The sequence below is a fragment of the Haematobia irritans genome, chromosome 5 (assembly GCF_050003625.1).
Source record: "Haematobia irritans isolate KBUSLIRL chromosome 5, ASM5000362v1, whole genome shotgun sequence".
NCBI lineage: Eukaryota > Metazoa > Arthropoda > Insecta > Diptera > Muscidae > Haematobia > Haematobia irritans.
In genome coordinates this window covers 136,771,857-136,794,805 of record NC_134401.1, presented here as the reverse complement: position 1 = coordinate 136,794,805, position 22,949 = coordinate 136,771,857, and the positions used below count along the sequence as shown (strand labels likewise).

Genomic DNA, 22,949 nt, shown 5'->3' with positions numbered 1-22,949 from the left:
GGAAAATGTTATTTCTATAGAAAATTTTGTCAAAATTCTATTTCTATAGAAAATTTTGTCAAAATTTTATATCGTTAGAAAATTTAGTGAACATTTTATTTCTATAGAAATCTATAGAAAATTTTGTCAAAATTTTATTTCTATAGAAAATGTTGTCAAAATTTTATTTATATAGCAAATATAGATAATTTTGTCAAAATTTTTTTATAGCAAATTGTGCCCAATTTTTTTTTATATATAGAAAATTTTTTAAAAAATTTATTCCTATAGAAAATCTTGTCAAAACTTTATTTCTTTAACAAATTTTCTCAAAATTTTATTTCTATAGAAAATTTAGTCACAAGTTTACTTATATACAAAATTTTTGCAAAATTTTTTTCTAGGAAAATTTTTGCAAAATTTTATTTCTATAGAAAATTTTTGCAAAATTTAATTTATATAGAATATTTTGTGAAAATTTTATTTCAATAGAAATTTTTTGACAAATTTTATTTCTATAGAAAATTTTGTCAAATTTTATTTCTAAGGAAAATTGTGTCAAAACTTAGTTCTATAGAAATTTTTACCAAAATTTTATTTACATATAAAATTTTTGCAAAATTATATTTCTATAGAAAATATAGCAAATTTTGTCAACATTTTTTTCTATAGCAAGTTTTGCAAAATTTTATTCCTATATAAAATTTTGTCAAATTTCACTTCTAAAGAAAATTGTGTCAAAATTTTATTTATATTGAAAATATAGAAAATTTTGTCAAAATTTTTGTCTATAGCTAACTTTGTCAAACTTTTATTTATTTAGAAAATGTTTGCAAAATTTTATCCCCACAGAAATATTTTTCAACATTTTATTTCTTTAATAAATTTTGTCAACATTTTATTTCTATAGACAATTTTGTCAAAATTTTATTTATTTTATTGTCAAATTTTTATTTATATAGAAAATTTTTACCAAAATTTTATTTCTATAGAAATTTATTGGAAAATGTTATTTCTATAGAAAATGTTTGCAAAATTTTGTTCCTATAGAAATTTTTTTCAAAATTTTATTTCTTTAACAAATTTTTTCAAAATTTTATTTCTATAGAAAATTTTGTCAACATTTTATTTATATAGAAAATTTTGTCAAAAGTTTATTTCTATAGAATTTTTTTGGAAGATGTTATTTCTATAGAAAATTTTGCCTAATTTTATTTCTATAGAAAATTTTGTCAAAATTTTATAGAATATAGAAAATTTTGTCAACATTTTTTGCAATAGCAAATTTTGCCAAAAATTTATTTGTGTAGAAAATTTTTGCAAAATTTTATGCCTATAGAAAATTTTGTCCAAATCTTATTTCTTTAATAAATTTTGTCAAAATTTTATTTCTTTCATTCGTGTTTTTTTGTTATTGTTGGTTTTTGTTCTTTAATCATTGTTGCTGTTTTTTTGATTTCAGCTTAAAAACCATACATTGACTAAACTACAAGTGTAGCTTAACCAACAGAGGAGAAGAACAAAAACCAACAATAACAAAACAAATCGAATGAAAGAAAGAAGAGGAAGCACGCTCAAAATAAAACCCAGCCAACTTCATTCAAATCGATGATTTGATGGTGGCGAAGGAAAAGAGAGAAGTTTGTACGAATTTATTTCGGCAATAGCCGGCTATCAATATAAAACCTTTTTTCGGAGGGTTCAAGTGTGGTTTATTGTTGGGTTTAATGAACTGACTGAATTTATTCTGATAATTGGTTGATAGTTTTACTGCAATTAGAGGATGCTGATGAGGAATGTGATAATTCCGAAACGTGCGTCCGCCCAACCATCTTGCAGTCTATAGGGCTTTGCCCAAATAAATTTGACAAACATTATTTGCCTCTATTGATTAAGCTACACTTGTAGTTTAGTCAATGCATGGTTTTAAGCTGAAATCAAAAAAACAACAAATTTTATTTCTATAGAAAATTTTGTCAAAATGTTATTTATATGGAAAATTTGTGCAATATTTTATTTATATAGATAATTTTTCTATAGAAAATTTCTATAGAAAATTTTGTCAAAATTTTATTTCTATAGGACATTTTTGGAACATTTTATTTCTATTGAAAATGTTGTCAAAATTTTATAATTTTGTCAAAATTTTATGTCCGGATTTGAAAGAAAAAAGTCCTAAAACTATGGATAAAGGTCCTACAGGTATTGCTGAAGTGATCAATGGAACATGGAAAGTTCTACATAGAAAATAAAAAAAAAACGTTCGTTGTTTTTTTCTTCCAAAACCTCATTGCGTTTGTAACGCTCCAATACGCATTGTGAACTGTGCAAATTGTAAACAACAATAGCACATTTAATGCCATCTTTGACGTCAGAGAAATAAATGCATTTCAAATAAATTCGAATTGGTAAATTGGGGGAAAATGATAATCGATGATGCGTGTGCTTGCACAAAATTCATTGATAATTTGCATCATATGTTGGCATAGATAGTCCATTGTGTTTGTCTTTTTTTTTTTGTTTTTGTGTAATTTTATTAATAATCTGCTAGATATATCTATACGAGTTTTTTTGTATATGACATTGGTTACTATTTATTTTTAGGACTTTTATATGGAAACATTTTAGGATAATAATGACTATGAAATGCAAAATTGAGTAGAAGTCATGGTATATCCCATCATTTTTTAAAATTTTTTGAATTATAGCATTTTTGTTTAAATTTATAAAATATCAGATTTATTACTTAATAAGGGATATGACGACAATCCTCCTTCCCTTTTTTCTATTTCATTTAGAAACGGAAATAAAGTTTTGATTTTTCTTTCGTTTTTACACTCCCCTTTAGATGTTTTTTTTAATACTCTGTGATATCCTCAGAGCCAATCAATAAAAATGACAAAAAAATTACTTCATACAGAAAAAAAGTTAAAAACATATAAATATGAATATCCTTCGAAACTAAATTTTAAACTTAGAATATGATTTGAAAAATCTACAAGAAAAGGGATATGTATGAGTTTGGTATTGTGGTTGGTCTCGAGCGGAAGTGCAGCATGATTGACTTTTAACTTCCGTGCCAAATGAAATTCAAAATAAAAAATATGAAAGAAACCAAATTTTATTGGGTCGATTTTTTATGTTACTATAAATAAAAATGTGTATGTATAAAAACATAAAGTACAGAGACAAAAATTGTTTGTAATTCAGTCACGAAATTAGCTCAATTCAATTAATTTTTAAATTAAAATCGTTTCAATCACAAAAATTATAGTATGAATCACATAACTACTGAGACATAATAAATATACTGGAATAAAAATTTAATTTATTTATTCGGCCCTGGTTTTAAGAGATTGTAGAAAAATTCATTTTAAATGAGGATATCAAAAAAAATATATATACTTTTCTATGATTTCTATGAGAAGTTATCCACCAAAAACGGCACACATTTGACCTATATTTGATCATTCTAGCTACGATAATTAAAGCCTTCAATTTCATTCAAAAATATTGCAATTCGTTTTTTATTGCACCTCTTACTATACAGATTTTTGTTAATCTCTTTGCAATTGCTTTTGTACAAATTTACCAAATTTAATACAGCAAAAGTACAATGTGGGTTCTACGTATACGTTACGTTAACTCTACATATTCCACATACGCACCACTGTGTACGTATGTATGACACATTTCCATCCATCAATGCCAGTTGTTAACTCTTAATGAACGACAAATATCCGCATCAATCCTCATTGAATATGGAAATGAAGTGTTTTTACTCGGTTGCGGTTGTGTTGGCACATGAAGTGCACTCACTCATCACCAAATGTGTTATTATATTTGTTGTTATTGTTGCTGTTGTTGTTTCCCAATTCGTTTCGTTTTGTGGTAAACGACAAGACTCACTCTCTCTCTCACACACACTCTTAAATACAGAGTTGAAGCAGTTGCCTAACATGGTTACCTCATAAAATATTCGAACTCAATGGGCGACGACAACATCAACAATAACAACAACAAAGCCATACAAAATGAATATTTTGCATTATTCTGCTATAACATGGTAGCTTGTTGTTTGCATCGTTTATATTTGCCAGTTGTTGCTGCTTTTGTGTGTAAAGATATTTTTTTGCCATTCTGAGCTTCATTATATGCTGCATGGAAATGACACAAAACATTTGTTCAATTTGTCAGAGACAGTTATTTTGCCGGAGACAATCAGGATTTTCAATAGTAGTTGCCTGGAATAACCACAAACTCATTGGCGATGATAGCAGATGACATAGTAGAAAAAATCTAGAGTTACGTTTTTGTGCAAAAAGTTTACACTTCATTTAAGGATAAAAAACTCTAAGAAATTTTCTCTAAAGAAAAAATTAAAAATTTTTACGAAATTTCTTCTAAAGAAAAAAAAAAATCCATTTATAGGAAAAAATCTAAAAGAAATAGCTCTAAAGATAAAATGTCTAAAAATCTTTCACTCAAGACAAAATATCAAAAACAAAAAAAAAAAAAAAAAATTAGGCACAGTTTCTTAGAAATTTTGATTTTATTCAATCTTTCTATTCACACAAAAAAATTTTTTTTTCTGATTCAATCACGAAATTAATTGATCCAATTAATTTTTTAATTGAAATGTCTTCAATTACAGAAATGATAGTATCAATTAAAAAATTAATTGACAGTCAATTAAAAAATTAATTGATCCAATTAAAAAATTAATTGATACTATTAATTTGTGTGATTGATTTTTATTTCAATTAAAAAATTTGTTGATTCAATTAAATTTTTAATTGAATATTTTTTAAAACTCAATTAAGATTTTAATTGGAAAAATTTTCCTGAAATTTTTTTCTGTGTTTGACAAAATTTCTTAAAAATTTCCATTAATCTTCTACAATATTTCCATTGACGTTACACTTTGTAACAAAAATTCCAATAAAGACAGAATTTATAAAACTTGCTTCTCCAAAGATAAAATTTCTAAAAATTTTGTTTTAAAAACCAAATCCCTACCACATTGATTTTTTTCTAAAGAAAAAAAATCGAAAAAAATTTTCTCCAAATATAAAAAATTTCTCAGAAATTTTCTCTAAAGACAAAATTACTGAACACAAAATTTTGAAGCAATTTTCGCTTCGCAAAAGACAAAATTTCGAAGAAATTTTTGTTAAAGACAAAATTTTGAAGAAATTTTTGCTTAGACAAAATTTCCAGAAATTTTCCCTGAGGACAAAATTTCAAGCAATCTTCTCTAAACACAAATTTTTTAAGAAATTTTCTATGACGACAAAATTTCTAAGAAATTTTCTCAAAAGACTAAACTTCTAAGAAATCTCCTCTAAAGACAAAATTTCTAAGAAATTTTCTCTAACTGCAAAATGTCCAAGAAATTTTCTCTAAAGACAAAATGTCTAAGAAATTTTCCCCTAAAGACAAAATATCTAAAAAATGTTCTCTAACGAAAAAATTTCAAAAAAAAAATTTCATCAAACGACAAAATTTCTAAGCAAGAAGAAGAGAAAATTTCTAAGAAATTTACTCTAATGACAAAATTTCTAAGAAAATTTCCTCCAAAGACAAAATTTCTATGGAATCGTTCAAAAGACATAATTTCTCAAAAAAACTTCGAAGAAATTTTCTCTAAAGACAAAATTTCTAAGAAATTTTCTCTAAAGACAAAATCTCTAAAAAATTGTCTCTAACGACAAAATTTCTAAAAAATTTCATCAAAAGACAAAATTTCTAAGCAATTTACTCTAAAGACAATATTTCTAAGAAAATTTAGCTAAAGACAAACTTTCTAAGAATTTTCTCTGAAGATAAGATTTCTACAAATATTCCTCTAACGACAAAATTTTAAAGCAATTTTCTCTAAAAACAAAATTTTGCAGCAATTTTTGCAAAAGGCACAGATTGGAAGGAATTTTTGATAAAGACAAAATTTTAAAGAAAATTTTGCTAAGACAAAATTTCAAGAAATTATCCTCCAAAATTTCCAAAAAATTTTCTCTAAAGACATGATTTCCTGAGGACAAAATTTTAAGCAATTTTCTTTAAACACAAAATTTTTAAGAAATTTTCTCTGAATACAAAATTTCAAAGAAAATTTGTCAATAGGCAAAACTTCTAAGAAATCTCCTCCAAAAAAAAATCTAAGAAAATTCATCTATGAAATTTTCTCTAAATACAAAATTTCTAAGAAATTTTCTCGAAAGACAAAATTTGTAAAAAAAAATCCTCTAAAGACAAAATTCTTAAGAAATTTTCCCCTAAAGACAAAATTTCTAAGAAATTTACTCTAATGACAAAATTTCTAAGAAAATTTCTATGGAATCTCTCAAAAACAAAATTTCTTAAAACAACTTCATCTAAAGACAAAATTTCTAAGAAATATCCTCTAAAGACAAAATTTCTAAGAAATTTCCTGTAAAGACAAAATTTCTAAAAAATTTCATCTAATGACAAAATTTTTAAGCAAGAAGAAGACAAAAAAAATTTTCTCTTAAGAAAAAAAATCTAAGAAATTTTCTCTAAAGACAAAATATCTTAAAAATGTTCTCTAGCGAAAAAATGTCTAAAAAAATCATCTAACGACAAAATTTCTAAGCAAGAAGAAAACAAAATTTCTAAGAAATTTACTCCAATGACAAAATTTCTAAGAAAATTTCTTCCAAAGACAAAATTTCTAAGAAAATTTCCTCTAAAGACAAAATTTCTAAGAAATTTCCTCTAAAGACAAAATTTCTGAAAAATTTCATCTAACGACAAAATTTTTAAGCAAGAAGAAGACAAAAAAATTCTCTTTAAAAAAATCTAAGAAATTTTCTCTAAAGACAAAATATCTAAAAAAATGTTCTCTAACGAAAAAATTGCTAAAAAAATTTCATCTAACTACAAAATTTCTAAGCAAGAAGAAATTTTCTCAAAAGACAAAACTTCTAAGAAATTTCCTCTAAAGAAATAATTTCTAAGAAATTTCATCCATGAAATTTTCTCTAAATACAAAATTTTTAGAAAAAATCCCCTTAAAACAAAATTTCTAAGAAATTTTCTCTGAAGATAAGATTTCTACAAAATTTCTCCTAACGACAAAATTTTTAAGAAAATTTTGAAGCAATTTTCGCAAAAGGCACAGTTTGGAAGGCATTTTTGATAAAGACAAAATTATAAAAAAATTTTTGCTAAGACAAAATTTTAAGAAAATATCCTCCAAAGCCAACATTTCCAAAAAAATTTCTAATGACATGATTTCTACGAAATTTCCTCTAACGACAAGATTTCTAAGAAATTTCCTTTAAAGACAGAATTTCTAAGAGATTTTCTCTAATGACAAAATTTCTTAAAAAATGTCCTCGAACGACAAAATTTCCAAGAAATTTCCTATAAAGACACAATTTCTAAGAAATTTTCTCTGAAGACATTTCTTCAAAGACAAAATTTTTAAGAAATTTTCTTTAAAGACAAGATTTTTCTTTAAAGACAAGATTTCTAAGAAATTTCATGTAACGAAAAAATTTCTAAGAAATTTCCTTTAACCGCAGAATTTCTAAGATATTTTCTCTAACGACAAAATTTCTAAGAAATTTTCCCTGAAGACAAAATGTATAAGAAATTTCTCAATAGACAAAATTTCCAAAAAAAAAAATCTATAAAGACAGTATTTCTACGAAATTTCCTCGAACGACAAGATTTCTAAGAAATTTCCTTTAACGGCAGAATTTCTAAGAAATTTTTTCTAATGACAAAATTTTTTGAAAAATTTCCTCTAACGACAAAATTTCCAAGAAATTCCTTTAACGGCAGAATTTCTAAGAAATTTTCTCTGAAGACATTTCTTCAAAGACAAAATTTTTAAGAAATTTTCTTTAAAGACAAGATCTCTAAGAAATTTCCTCTAACGAAAAAGTTTCTAAGAAATTTCCTTTAACCGCAGAATTTCTAAGATATTTCCTCTAACGACAAAATTTCTAAGAAATTTTCCTTGAAGACAAATGTATAAGAAATTTCTCAAATGACAAAATTTCCAAAAAAAAATTCTATAAAGACAGTATTTCTACGAAATTTCCTCGAACGACAAGATTTCTAAGAAATTTCCTTTAAAGACAGAATTTCTAAGAAATTTTCTCTAATGACAAAATTTCTAAAAAAAAATCCTCTAAAGACAAAATTTTTAAAAACAAAATTTCTAAAAATTTTTTTTAAAAACAAAATTTCTAAGAAATTTTCTCTAAAGACAACATTTCTAAGCAATTTTCTCAAAAGGCAAAATTTCTATGAAGTTTTCTCCAAAGATAACATTTTCAACAAACTGCTTCTAAAGATAAAATTTCTTCTAAAAACAAACTTTTAAAGAAATTTTCTCTAAACACAAAACATCTAAGAATTTTTCTCTAAAGAAACAATTCTATGAAATTTCCTATAAAGACAACATTTCAAAGAAACTTCCTCTAAAGACAAAATTTTTAAGAAATTTCCTCTAAAGACAAAATTTCTAAAAAATTTCATGTAAAGTCAAACTTTCTAATAAATTTCTATAAAGACAAAAATTCCACGAAAGTTTCTTTAAAGAAAACGCTTTCAAGGAAATTTCCTCTGAAGAAAAAAATTCCAAGAACATTTCTCTAAAGACAATATTTCTACGAAATTTTCTCTAACGACAAAATTTTTAAGAAAATTTCCTAACGACAAAATTTCTAAGAAATTTTCTCTAAAAACAAAATTTCTAAGAAATTTTCTCTAAAAACAAAATTTCTAAGAAATTTTTTCTAAAAACAACATTTCTAAGAAACTTCCTCTAAAGACAAAATTTCTAAGAATTTCTTTCTAAAGACAACATTTGTAAAAAATGTTCTCTAGAGACAAGATTTCAAAAAAGTTTTCGCTAACGACATAATTTGTAAGGAGATGTAGTTAATGGCAAAAATGCTAAGATTTGTTTCTAAAGGCAAAGTTACGAGAAATTTTTTACAGACAAATTTTAAAAAAACTCTTGAAAATTTAATTTATTTAAATACAGAATGAATAGTTTCAAAGAATGGTCTCCTTCATTATAATATCTATGATGATTTTCACTAGAATATGAAAGACAATACCATTATACCATAAAGCTGCACAATCATTGACGCCACACAATAGAACAATGCACTACCAACAAGTGGTACAAAGTCATCTTCACGCATGTTTGACAATCATAATTGTATGGGTTTTGTGCATAAGGGGTATGTTGTGCATGAGTATGAGCCATGTACTTACCAACTTATTCATGTAAATGTAATGATGACATGAGAGAATGTGGTGAACACAATGAGAAAATCATCTCCTCTTTAAATACAATCTCCATTCCATTTGTTCGTTCAATACATCCATATTTAATCATTCATGCGTTCATTCACCACTTCATTGTTGTGCTGTCAATGACAGCAACAAGAACATCAGCATGTTTGACATGATTGTTCGACTCGATGTTTTCAAAACAATGCTGGTTATACTAAAAGCATTCATGTTCATACAAAGATTTAATCACTTCACACATTGACAGTTGTCTATGAGATGCCGAGATATTATGGCCATTATTAACATTGCAAGAAATACAGAACTCACAAGTTGTGAAAATACTGAAAAGTAGAAAAGAGAAATATATAATATGAGACATGTTTTACATATTTTATTTAATAAGTTTTAGTACATTTAAATTCATATACTGAAGTCAATAAATATATTATTGGTTAGTCACTTTTTCATAACAGACTAGTTGTAGTATAAGTTACGCTTAAAATATGTATTTGCTTAAATAATCAAAAAATATAAATAAAAAAAAAAATTTATGTAATATTCTTTTGAAATATTTTTTTTTTAATTTTTTAAAGTGTTTTTTTTTTTTGAATTTTTACCTTCATACATAAAATTTCGTAGAAATTTCAAATATGTATTTGCTTAAATAATCAAAAAAAAAAATAATAATAATAAATAAATAAAAAAAAATATTTCATGTAATATTCTTTTGAAATTATTTTTTTTTTTTTTTGAATTTTTGCCTCCGTACATAAAATTTTATACACATTTTGTATTTAGAGAAAATTTCTTGAATATTTTATCTTTAGAGGGAATCTATTGGAAATTTGGTTCTTAATGAAAATTTCTCTTGTCACATCTTGTCTATAAACAAAATTACTTAAAAATATTGTCTTTAGAAAAATGTTCTTAAAAAAGAAAAATTCTTACAAATTGTGTATTTGGAGAAAAATTCATAGACATTTTGTTTGTAAAGAAAGTTTACATTCTTAAAGAAAACTTCTTAGAAATCTTGTTTTTAGAAATAAATTTTCTTAACAGGTTTTAATTTTAAGAGGACATTTCTTAGAGAGTTTTAGAGGAAATTTCTTAAAAAAAATTCTAAAAATTAAAAATTTTTTTACAATTTAGTTTTAGAGAAAATTTGTTTTTAGAAAACGTTTAAAAATGTTTTATTACAATGGACTGAATAGTCTAAGTGAGACTGAATCTTAATCGGGCTGCCACTTTAACCTAAAATGTATGCCCAAATTTATAATAATTTACTGACAGTTTAACGAAGGGATTTGTGTGGTAATAGGAGCTACGTTAACTTTTATTAATATGGGGGTTAGTCTTTAGAGGAAATTCCAAAAAAAAAATGTTTTTAGAGAAATTATTTTAGAAATCTTGTCATTAGAAAAAATTATGTCTTTAGAGAAAATTGGTTGGAAATTGTGTGTGTGTGTTTTTAGAACATTTCTTTGAAATTTTGTCTCCTAAATATAGAAAAACATTGTTTAACCTATTCCCTGCCATTGTACTCGCTTGTGTACAGAAAATTGGTAACATTTATTCTCGCAGAACTGAAATTGGGCAACGTTTCTTTTTGTTTTTATATTTTTTTACTGAAGTTAAGTGTAAATATTTAATGAATTTATTTTTTTTATTTTAAATGGTCTTGGCGTGTAATGGGTTAAAGGAAAGTTCTTAGGAACTTTGTATTCAGAGAAATTTTCTTAAGACTTTTCAGTGACGAGAAATTTTATACAAATGTCTCAGAAATTTTGTTCTTAGAAAATTTTTTGTATGTTTGAGAAAATTTCATAGATATTTTTTACAGAAAATTTCCTAGAAATATAAGTCAGAGAAAATTATTTATTTATTTTGCAGTATTATTTTTTTGTTTTTTTTTTGGAAATAAGTTTTCTTCATTTTTTTTTAATTTTCTTTATTAAGGAAAATGCTAAGAAAAATGTCTATGAACTTTTGCTGCTAAAGAAAATTTCTAATTTTGTACTTAGAGAAAATTATTTTGAATTATATATGGAGAAAAATTTCATATACATATTGTCTTCAGAGAAAATTTCTATGAAATTTTGTCTTTAGATAATTTTTTTTAGAGATTTTGAGTTTAGAAAAACGTTTTTGGGAATTTTAGAAATTTCTTGTGTGGAGAAAACTTCCTAGAAATTTTATCTTCAAAGGAAATTGTCTTAAAACTTAAAAAAAAAAAATGTCAAAAGAGAATTTTTTAGAAGGTTTGAACATATTTCATAGAAAGAGCAAATAAAGAAAGAATTTTAGAAATTTTGTTTTTAGAAAAAAAAATTCTTGGGAATCTTGTCTTTAGAGAAATTTTCGTATAACTATTTATTTTTTTAGAAAATATTTATGAGAAAATTGTTTTTAGAGATTTTTTTTACAAATTGTGTTTTTAGACAATATTTTTTAGAAATTTTTATTTCAAGAAATTTTGTCTTTAGTTTTGTTTTTTTGAAATAATTAATAGACAATTTTTTGTCTTCGGAGAAAATTTTTTTTTTAGAAATTGTGTCTTTAGAACATTTTTAGAAATTTTTTGTGTGGATAATTTTTTTTAGAAATTTTGTCGTTAAAGAAAATTTTTATTTTTAGAGAAAATTTCATAGAAATTTTGTCTTTAGAGAATTTTTTTAAAAACTTTTTTGTTAGAAATTTTGTTTTTATAGAAAAGTTTTCAGATATCTTGTCTCTAAAGAAACTGTTGCCGTTGGAAAAAAAAATTCTTAGAAATTGCTTTGTGTGGATAAAATTTCTTCGAAATTTTGTCTTTAGAGAAAATTTCGTAGAATTTGTGCCTTTCATAAAATATTTCTTAGAACTTTATGTTCTTTGTTGTCTTTCGCGAACATGTCATAGAGAGATAATAGAGAAAAATTTTTAGAAATTTTGTTTTTACAGGAATTTTCTAAGAAAATTTTCTTATAAACTATGTCTTGGCAGAATTTTTTTTGAAAGAGTGTCGTCCTTCAGAGAAAATTGTTTAGAAATTTTGTCTGTAGAAAAAATGTAAGTCCTGTCTTTAGAGAAAATTTGTTCGAATTTTTATCCTTAGAGAATTTTTGCACAAATTTTGTTTTTATAGAGAATCTTTTGTCGTTTGAAAAAAGTTCTTAGAAATTTTTTGTGTGGAGATAATTTCTTCGAAATTTTGTCGTTAGAAAAATAACTAAGAAATGTTGTCTTTACAGATTTTTTTAGAATTTTTTTTAGAAATCTTGTCTTGAGGGATTTTTTTATTAATTTTGTTTTTAGAGAAAATTTCTAAGAAAATTTTCTTATAAACTGTGTCTTGGCAGAATTTTTTTTTTTGAAAGAGTGTCGTGTTCGGAGAAAATTGCTTAGAAATTTTGTCTGCAGAAAAAATGTAAGTCCTGTCTTTAGAGAACATTTTGTTCGAATTTTTATCTTTAGGAAATTTTTGCATACATTTTATTTTTATAGAGAAATTTTTGTCCTTTGAAACAAGTTGTTAGAAATTTTTGTGTGGAGACAATTTCTTCAAAATTTTGTCTTTAGAAATAATAACTCAGAAATGTTGTTCTTACAGATTTTTTAGATTTTTTTTAGAAATCTTGTCTTGAGGGATTTTTTTATTAATTTTGTTTTTACAGGAAATTTCTAAGAAAAATTTCTTATAAACTGTGTCTTGGCAGAATTTTTTTTGAAAGAGTGTCGCCCTTCAGAGAAAATTGCTTAGAAATTTTGTCTGTAGAAAAAATGTAAGTCCTGTCTTTAGAGAATTTTTTTTCTTCGAATTTTTATCTTTAGGGAATTTATATATAAATTTTGTTTTTATAGAGAAACTGTTGTCGTTTGAAACAAATTCTTAGAAATTCTTTGTGTGGAGGCAATTTCTTCAAAATTTTGTCTTTAGAAAAAAAAAAACAAAGAAATGTTGTCTTTACAGATTTTTTTTAGAAATTTTGTGTTAGAAAAAATTTTTTTAGAAATCTTGTCTTGAGGCATTTTTTTTTTTTAAATTTTGTTTTTAGAGAAAATTTCTTATAAACTGTGTCTTGGCAGATTTTTTTTTGAAAGAGTGTCGTGTTCAGAGAAAATTGCTTAGAAATTTTGTCTGCAGAAAAAATTTAAGTCATGTCTTTAGAGAAAATTTTTTTCGAATTTTTATCTTTAGAGAATTTTTGCACAAATTTTATTTTTATAGAGAAACTTTTGTCGTTTGAAAAAAGTTCTTAGAAATTTTTTGTGTGGAGATAATTTCTTCGAAATTTTGTCGTTAGAAAAATATCTAAGAAATGTTGTCTTTACAGATTTTTTTAGATTTTTTTTAGAAATCTTGTCTTGAGGGATTTTTTTATTAATTTTGTTTTTACAGGAAATTTCTAAGAAAATTTTCTTATAAACTATGTCTTGGCAGATTTTTTTTGAAAGAGTGTCGTCCTTCAGAGAAAATTGTTTAGAAATTTTGTCTGTAGAAAAAATGTAAGTCCTGTCTTTAGAGAAAATTTGTTCGAATTTTTATCTTTAGAGAATTTTTGCACAAATTTTATTTTTATAGAGAAACTTTTGTCGTTTGAAAAAAGTTCTTAGAAACTTTTTGTGTGGAGATAATTTCTTCGAAATTTTGTCGTTAGAAAAATAACTAAGAAATGTTGTCTTTACAGATTTTTTTAGATTTTTTTTTAGAAATCTTGTCTTGAGGGATTTTTTTTTATTAATTTTGTTTTTAGAGAAAATTTTCTTATAAACTGTGTCTTGGCAGAATTTTTTTTTTGAAAGAGTGTCGCCCTTCAGAGAGAATTGTTTAGAAATTTTGTCTGTAGAAAAAATTTAAGTCCTGTCTTTAGAGAAAATTTTTTCGAATTTTTATCTTTAGGGAATTTTTGCATAAATTTTATTTTCATAGGAAACTGTTGTCGTTTGATACAAATTCTTAGAAATTTTTTGTGTGGAGACAATTTCTTCAAAATTTTGTCTTTAGAAATAATAACTAAGAAATGTTGTCCTACAGATTTTTTTTTTAAATTTTTTGTTTTTTAGAAATCTTGTCTTGAGGGATTTTTTTTTTTACAGGAAATTTCTAAGAAAATTTTCTTATAAACTGTGTCTTGGCAGAAGTTTTTTTAGAAGGAGTGTGGTCGTTCAGTGAAAATTGTTTAGAAATTTTGTCTGTAGAAAAAAATGTAAGTCCTGTCTTTAGAGAATATTTTTTCGAATTTTTATGTTTAGGGAATTTTTGTATAAATTTTGTTTTTAGAGAAACTGTTGTCGTTTGAGACAAGTGCTTAGAACTTCTTTGCGTGGAGACAATTTCTTCAAAATTTTGTCTTTAAAAAAATTACTAAGAAATGTTGTCTTTACAATTTTTTTTTAGAAATTTTGTTTTACAAACATTTTTTCAGAAATCATGTCTTTAGGGATTTCCTTTTTTTGTTTTTTGAAATTTTGTTTTTAGAGAAAATTTCTCAGATATTTTGTCTTAAGAGATATCTTAGAAAGTTTGCCTTTAGAGTAAATTTCTTAGGAATCTTGTCTATAGAGAAATTTCTTATACATTTATTTTTTAGTTAAAAGAAAAATTCACGATTTTTTTTTCTTTAAAGGAAATTTCTTACAAACATTTTCCTTCGAGAAAATTTCTTAGACATTTTATCTTTGGAGAAAACTCCCTAAATATTTTGCCTTTAGAGAAAATCTCTCAGAAACTTTATTATTAGAGACAATTATTTAGAATTCTTTTTTTTTGGTGGTGGGGGGGGGGGTTGGGGGGGGGGGGAAGTTCCGGGAAAACGGAAAATTTTCCTAGAATTTTTATTGTTTGAAAATTTTGTATATGAAGAAAATTAAAGGGAAATTTCTTAAAAATTTTTTGTTACTGAAATTTTCATAGTTACATTTTGTATTTTGAGAATTTCATAGCATTTGTCGTTCCCAAACAAAAAATTAACAATGTGCCACTATAATTATTTGCAAAGTTTTGCTTTTTTTATTGTGGGAAAAAGTGATTCTCTCCCCTATCCATTAATATGCTTTGTCAATTTGTTAGTGAAACTTTAGTTGATAATTTAAATTACAACAGTTCATAACATTGCTGTGTAACATGAAGAAGTCAATCTTCTCTAAGATCTAAATGGATCCTTGGGGTCCCAGCCAACTACAGTGAAACGAAGAAATGAATGTTGAATGCAAATTTGATCTCAAGCCATCAGTAGAAAAGTTTTGCGAAAATTCTATACATTTGAATTTCCCTCGTTTCCTACATTATTTAGAATTTTAGTTTTCTAGGGATTTGTGTTTTTGTCTATGCAGTCAAACTGACAAAAAAAAATCGTTGTGTGTGTGTGTGTGAGAGGGTTTTTGGCAATGCAGGTTACTGAGCTTAGTAGTTCAACTACAACGAAACATCTTAAGACTTTTGTGTTTCTGCCCAAAATATAGCATTCCCAGTATTTAAGTTTGAATTTTAACATTTCTTTGAGACTTTACAACAGCAGCAAAATAACAAAAAACGCAACGAAAACAATGCCACAATTTTTTATGGTGGTGGTTTCGCTGTGGAGGAGGGGAAGTCTAGATGACAGAGTTTGTTATGCATGATGGTGGTGGCCTCCGGGTTCATTCATTTCTATTCACCGAGTTTTTCGTTAAAAAGTTTATTTAAGATAAGAACTCCTATTTTCTTAAGTTGGGCAAAATAGAAATATTTTTAATTAGATCTGAGATCTGAGCAGTTTGTTACTCTGCCACTCAGCAGATGCGGGACTAAGAAATTAAAGTAAATATGCTTTTTGTTTGATTTTGTTTTGTTTAACAATGAACAATGAAATGCAAATATTCTTCAAAAACGAAAGTGAATTTGTTTTAAGATATCTGGGGAGTAATCTACTAAAGTGTTAAACAAGAATTTGTAATTGTGTTTGAGACGACAAAATTTTTGAGATGATTTTCTATAGAATTAAAATGTTGACAAAATTTTCTATAGCAATAAAAGTTTGCAAAAATTTCCTATAGAAATAAAATTTTGAAAAATTTTCTATAGAAATAAAATTTTTACAAAATTTTCTAAAGAAATAAAATGTTGACAAAATTTTTTTATAGATATAAAATTTTGACAGAATTTTCTATAAAAATAAAATTTTGACAAAATTTCTATAAAAAGAAAATTTTGCAAAAAATTTTCTATAGAAATAAAATTTTGACAAAATTTTTTAAAGAAATAAAATGTTGACAAAAATTTTTTATAGATATAAAATTTTGACAAAATTTTCTATAGAAATACAATTTTGAGAAAATTTTTTAAAGAAATAAAATTTTGATGCAAATTTTCTATAGATTAAAAATTTTGAAAAATTTTCTAAAACAAAATTTTCTATAGAAATAAAATTTTAACAAAATTTTCTATAGAAATAGAATTTTTACAAAATTTTCTATAGAAATAAAATTTTGATGCAAATTTTGATATTTCTATACAAAATTGTAAAAATTTTGTATAGAAATAAAATTTCGACAAAATTTTCTATAGAAATAAAATTTTGAGAAAATTTCTATAAAAAGAAAATTTTGCAAAAAATTTTCTATAGAAATAAAATTTTGACAAATATTCTAAAGAAATAAAATGTTGACAAACAATTTTTATAGGTATAAAATTTTGACAAAATTTTCTATAGAAATAAAATTTTGAGAAAATTTTTTATAGAAATAAAATTTTGATGCAAATTTTCTATAGATTAAAAATTTTGAAAACTTTTCTATAGAAATAAAATCTTGACAAAATTTTCTATAGAAATAAAATTTTAACACAATTTTCTATAGAAATAGACTTTTTACAAAATTTTCTATAGAAATAAAATTTTGATGCAAATTTTCTATAGATATAAAATTTTGACAAATTTTCTATAGAAATAAAATATTGACAAAATTTTTTATAAAAATAAAATTTTGACAAAAATGTTCTATAGAAATAAAATTTTGACAAAATTATGTATAGAAATAAAATGTTGACAAAAATTGTTTTTATAGATATAAAATGTTGACAAAATTTTCTATAGAAATACAATTTTGATGCAAATTTTCTATAGAAATACAATTTGGAAAAAATTTTCTATAGAAATAAAATTTTAAAAAAATTTTCTATATATATAAAATTTTGACAAAATTCTCTATAGAAATAAAATTTTGACAAAATTGTCTATAGAAATAAAATTTAAACAAAATTTTCTATAGAAATAAAATTTTAACAAAATTTTCTATAGAAATAAAATTTTGACAAAATTGTCTATAGAAATAAAATTTGAACAAAATTTTCTATAGAAATAAAATTTTAACAAAATTTTCTATAGAAATAAAATTTTAACAAAATTTTCTATAGAAATAAAATTTTGACAAAATTATATATAGAAATAAAATGTTGACAAAAATTGTTTTTATAGATATAAAATGTTGACAAAATTTTCTATAGAAATACAATTTTGATGCAAATTTTCTATAGAAATACAATTTGGAAAAAATTTTCTATAGAAATAAAATTTTAAAAAAATTTTCTATATATATAAAATTTTGACAAAATTCTCTATAGAAATAAAATTTTGACAAAATTGTCTATAGAAATAAAATTTAAACAAAATTTTCTATAGAAATAAAATTTTAACAAAATTTTCTATAGAAATAAAATTTTGACAAAATTGTCTATAGAAAGAAAATTTAAACAAAATTTTCTATAGAAATAAAATTTTAACAAAATTTTCTATAGAAATAAAATTTTAACAAAATTTTCTATAGAAATAAAATTTTAACAAAATTTTCTATAGAAATAAAATTTTAACAAAATTTTCTATAGAAATAAAATGTTAACAAAAGTTTCTATAGAAATAAAATTTTGACGAAATTTTCAATAGAAATAAAATTGTGACAAATTTTTCAATAGAAATAAAATTTTGACAAAATTTTGTATAGAAATAAAATTTTGACAAAATTTTGTATAGAAATAAAATTTTGACAACATTTTCTATTGAAAAAAAAAATCTATAGAAATAAAATTTGAACAAAATTTTCTATTGAAAAAAACAAAATCTATAGAAATAAAATTTGGAAAAAATTTTCTATTGAAAAAAAAAATCTATAGAAATACAATTTGGACAAAATTTTCTATAGAAATAAAATTTGGACAAAATTTTCTATAGAAATAAAATTTGGACAAAATTTTCTATAGAAATTAAATTTTAATAAAATGTTGGCAAAATTTTCTATAGAAATAAAATGTTAACAAACTTTTCTAATTTTATATAGAAATAATATTTTAAAAAAATTTTCTATAGAAATAAAATTTTGACAAAATTGTCTATAGAAATAAAATTTAAACAAAATTTTCTATAGATATAAAATTTTAACAAAATTTTCTATAGAAATAAAATTTTAACAAAATTTTCTATGGAAAAAAAATTTTAACAAAATTTTCTATAGAAATAAAATGTTAACAAAAGTTTCTATTGAAATAAAATTTTGACGAAATTTTCAATAGAAATAAAATTTTGACAAAGTTTGGTATAGAAATAAAATTTTGACAACATTTTCTAAGAAATAAAATTTTAACAAAATTTTCTATAAAAATAAGATTTTGACAAAATTTTCTATTGAAAAAAAAATCTATAGAAATAAAATTTGGACAAAATTTTCTATAGAATTAAGATTTGGAATAGAAATAAAATTTTAACAACATTTTCTATAGAAATAAAATTTTGACAAAATTGTCTATAGAAATAAAATTTAAACAAAATTTTCTATAGAAATAAAATGTTAACAAACTTTTCTAATTTTATATAGAAATAAAATTTAAAAAAAAATTTCTATAGAAATAAAATTTTGACAAAATTGTCTATAGAAATAAAATTTAAACAAAATTGTCTATAGATATAAAATTTTAACAAAATTTTCTATAGAAATAAAATTTTAACAAAATTTTCTATGGAAAAAAAATTTTAACAAAATTTTCTATAGAAATAAAATGTTAACAAAAGTTTCTATTGAAATAAAATTTTGACGAAATTTTCAATAGAAATAAAATTTTGGAAAAATTTTCAATAGAAATAAAATTTTGACAAAATTTTGTATAGAAATAAAATTTTGACAAAGTTTGGTATAGAAATAAAAATTTTGACAACATTTTCTAAGAAATAAAATTTTAACAAAATTTTCTATAGAAATATTTTTTTGACAAAATTTTCTATTGAAAAAAAATCTATAGAAATAAAATTTGGACAAAATTTTATATAGAAATAAAATTTAAACAAAATTTTCTATAGAAATAAAATGTTAACAAAAGTTTCTATTGAAATAAAATTTTGACGAAATTTTCAATAGAAATAAAATTTTGGAAAAATTTTCAATAGAAATAAAATTTTGACAAAATTTTGTATAGAAATAAAATTTTGACAAAGTTTGGTATAGAAATAAAATTTTGACAACATTTTCTAAGAAATAAAATTTTAACAAAATTTTCTATAGAAATATTTTTTTGACAAAATTTTCTATTGAAAAAAAATCTATAGAAATAAAATTTGGACAAAATTTTATATAGAAACAAAATTTGGACAAAATTTTCTATTGAAAAAAAATCTATAGAAATAAAATTTTGACAAAATTTTCTATAGAAATAAAATTTAAACAAAATTTTCTATAGAAATAACATTTTAACAAAATTGTCTATAGAAATAAAATTTTAACAAAATTTTCTATAGAAATAAAATTTAAACAAAATTTTCTATAAAATAAAATTTAAACAAAATTTTCTATAGAAATAAAATTTTAACAAAATTTTCTATAGAAATAACATTTTAACAAAATTTTATATAGAAATAAAATTTTAACAAAATTCTCTATAGAAATAACATTTTAACAAAATTGTCTATAGAAATAAAATTTTAACAAAATTTTCTATAGAAATAAAATTTAAACAAAATTTTCTATAAAATAAAATTTAAACAAAATTTTCTATAGAAATAAAATTTTAACAAAATTTTCTATAGAAATAACATTTTAACAAAATTTTATATAGAAATAAAATTTTAACAAAATTCTCTATAGAAATAAAATTTTGACAAATTTGTCTATAGAAAAAAATTTGAACAAAATTTTCTATAGAAATAAAATTTTTAGAAAATTTTCTATATAAATCAAATTTTGACAAAATTTTCTATAGAAGTAAAATTGTAACAAAATGTTCTATAGAAATAAAATTTTGACAAAATTTTCTATAGAAATAAAATTTTGACAGAATTTTCTATAGAAATAAAAATTTTGACAAAATTTTCAAACTTTCCTTACTTGTTTTTTATGTTATATTCCTTTCTCCTCTTTGGTTTTCATTTATTTAAAACTACCCTTATTAAAAGAAGTTTTCTTGTCGCCTAAACGTTTTAATAAGGATTTCTAGCAAAGTCATAAAATAGGGATTACCTTAAAATATGAAAAAGAAAAAGTAATCACAATCGCGCCATATGATGAAAATATGTAAAACGTGTTAAAATATCAAATAAAATGTTGCAACACAGCAAATATGATGATGAAAAATAACCCTCTGTGCTAAATGATCCAATGCTAGTTTATTAGTAATGACAAATAAATTATGAACAATTTTAAAATCATAAAAAATCACAATATCTAAAGTTGATAGTATCACTCATATAACAACCGAATTTATATTTACTATAATCTACACAGATTTATTTTTAATGTGATATTATTTCAGCATGTGGTGGTAATAACTTCGAAAAGAAGTCTTAAAAGCACACGAAAGGGGTATATCCATATACTGCTTCAGGTTCATAAAAATCCTATAAAGTTCATATTGCATACTCCACCCACAGACTTATAAATCCTCAATCTTTTACAGTCAATACTTTATCTCTTTTTTATGAAAGAATAAATCAACCAATGTAATAAGCATTGCAGAAAGTCGTATAGGAAACAAAAGATTCTTGGTAGAGAAAAAAATGGAATTGTGAAATGATATTACGAGTACAGTGTTTTGTTTATTTAGTAAAAAATCTGATATTTGTTAAAAACTAGCTCAGGGATTTTTATAGGGCTAAGTTAAAAACTATATTAACCTCTGTTATGTTTAACATTGAAATCATTTTAATTTCAGAAAAATTTGATAAAATACACAAAAAATTAAAAAAAAAAAGTAATTTGATTTATTTGCTATATTTTCAGATATTCGTTAGAATTTTAATGTAAACTTCTGCAGAATTGCTTCATCGTACAAAAATCTCATTGGGGTACAAATACACCTATATACTTTTTATACCAGGCATTTCACAATCATAAGCAGGTAAGTTAATGTATGCAATTTTATTTTTAATATAAAAAAAATAATATTCTTATGCCCTGCGCCCCACTGTGGAACAGGGTATTATAATATAGTGCATATGTTTGCAACACCCAGAAGGAGACGAGATAGACACAGGGTGTCTTTGGCAAAATGCTCAGGGTGGGCTCCTGGGTCGATATAGCCATGTCCGTCTGTCTGTGAACACATTTTTGTAATCAAAGTGTAGGTCGCAGTTTTAGTCCAATCGACTTCAAATTTGGCACAAGTATGTGTTTTGGCTCCGAATAGAACCCTATTGATTTTGGAAGAAATCTGTTCAGATTTAGATATAGCTTAAAATTTTGCTCAAGAACAACAATTGGTACTATAGTCAAGTGTGCCAAATTTTATTGAAATCGGTTCAGATTTAGATATAGCTCCCATATATATCTTTCGCCCGATATGGACTAATATGGTCCCAGAAGCCAGAGTTTTACCCCAATTTGGTTTAAATTTTGCACTAGGAGTACAATTAGTAGTGTAGTCAAGTGTGCCAAATTTTATTGAAATCGGTACAGATTTAGATATAGCTCCCATGTATATCTTTCGCCCGATATGGACTTATATATGTCCAGAAGTGAGATTTTGATACTGATTTTCTTGAAATTTTGCATAAGGAGTGTAATTGGTACTATAATCAAGTGTGCTCAATTTCATTGAAATCGGTTCAGAGTTAGATATAGCTCCCATATATATCTTTCGCCCGATATGGACTTATAAGGCCCCAGAAGCCAGAGTTTTGCCCAAATTTGCTTTAAATTTTGCACAGGGAGTAGAATTAGCATTGTAGCTATGCATGCCAAATTTAGTTGAAATCGGTTCAGATTTCGATATAGCTCCCATATATATGTGTTTCTTATTTCGTCAAAAAATGGCCAAAATACTCAAATTTTCCTTGTACAATCGCCGCTGCTAATTCGCAAACGTATAAAAATAATTTTTTTTTCTATAGCTATTAACCGATAAATCATAAATACATTTTCGCAAAGTTGCCTAAAAATTGCTTCAGATTTAAATGTTTTCCATATTGTGTTCCACCCCAGAGGATTAGACTGAAATTTTAAGTCTACAGTTTTTTGGAAGTCTAACAAATTTTGTCCAGGTCGAGTCAGATTTAAATGTATTTATAGGGAAATAGAAATCTTTATATATAGCAACCAACACATTTGACGGATTTGATATGGCGAAAATGTGGATCTACAAAGTGGTGCAGTGTATAATATAGTTGGCACCGCCCGACTTTAGACTTTCCTTACTTGTTTTTTTTTTTTTAATTTTCAATTTTTTTTTTTTCAGTTCTAATTTTTATTTTTATTTTAAT

At 23.6% G+C, this 22,949-nt stretch overlaps 1 protein-coding gene across 2 annotated transcripts in view; it reads left to right on the top strand.

Annotated features, from left to right (window-relative positions):
• Dgk (diacyl glycerol kinase 1) overlaps positions 1-22,949 on the top strand; it is a 372,554-nt gene that overhangs the window by 37,767 nt on the left and 311,838 nt on the right. For both annotated transcript variants that reach the window (XM_075313077.1, XM_075313076.1), the window contains exon 2: positions 21,472-21,589. The gene's annotated coding sequence lies outside the window, so the exon portion shown is untranslated. The remainder of the gene's footprint in view (positions 1-21,471; positions 21,590-22,949) is intronic.